Source organism: Lipotes vexillifer, unplaced genomic scaffold (assembly GCF_000442215.2).
Source record: "Lipotes vexillifer unplaced genomic scaffold, Lipotes_vexillifer_v1.1 scaffold395, whole genome shotgun sequence".
In the NCBI taxonomy this organism is placed as follows: domain Eukaryota; kingdom Metazoa; phylum Chordata; class Mammalia; order Artiodactyla; family Lipotidae; genus Lipotes; species Lipotes vexillifer.
In genome coordinates, this window is record NW_006797390.1 from 5,453,174 (window position 1) to 5,454,134 (window position 961).

General features: G+C 65.7%; 1 protein-coding gene across 1 annotated transcript in view; it reads right to left on the bottom strand.

Moving 5' to 3' along the window:
• CCND2 (cyclin D2) overlaps positions 1-961 on the bottom strand; it is a 22,945-nt gene that overhangs the window by 21,216 nt on the left and 768 nt on the right. The gene's annotated exons all lie outside the window — the stretch shown is intronic.

Below are 961 nucleotides of genomic sequence, written 5' to 3' on the forward strand. Positions count from 1 at the left end.
AGCGGGGGGGAGGGCGGAGGGAGCCAGCGCCGCGCAGCCTGGGCGGCCGGAGTCGGGGCAGGGGAGACGGGTTCAAAAAATAATTAAAAATCGAGGAAATACCCCAGACAAGAGCTTTCGCCGTGAAAACCCCACAGAGGACCCAGGCTACCCGCAACGGAGGTTTGGGGTGCCGGAAAGGTCTGGACCGCGACCCCTGGGGCTTTGGATACCGAGGGGGAAACTTGCAGGGGTGAGCGCGGCGGCGGGAGTGTCCGGCCGCGGCCCACAAGGGCAGAGGCCGGGGACGGTGGCGAAGAGCTGGGGGACAGACGAGAACAGGGAGCCGCCGGAGAGAGGCGCGGGGGGCTCCGGCCTCTCCTTCGGGGGGGACCCGCTATCGCCCCTGCACACACCTCCTCCCCCCCTCCCACCCCACCCAGCTCTCCGCACCCAGGAAACTGAAGGCCGAAACGTAAGTAACCTTCGTGAGGGAGGGGGGGGATCGGGGGCGAGGGCGCCATCAGAAGTGGGGGGCCGGGATAGTGGGGTGAGAGGGGGAGCGGGCGACGCGTTCCAGCCTCTCCACCCCGAGTTTACAAAGCAACATGGCGAAACCACGGCAGGTCCGGAGCCGTGCAGACGTGGGCACACGGCTCGCTCCGCAAGGGTTCGGAGCGAGGGGAAAGAAGTGGTTCTTTTGGGTTCCCCGAAAACACACGTTTCTTCAATGTGACTTCCGGGGCTCCTGAATTCCCCGTTTCTCTTCTCCGCCCTCCGCCCTCCCCCCTTAAGTGCCAACGCGGAGTCGCGACCACAGGCGAGGGGGGGGGTACCCGAGGCTAGGACGAATTTGCCCTGGCCTTTGGTGGGGGGGCTGATTTTTTAACTTTGGGGTCCCGGCTTCCCGCTCCTACTCCCTTCTTCAAGGCACCGAAAGCAGCCTCGGCTTCGCAAAAGACAGGTCGGGGTGGGGGGGGGG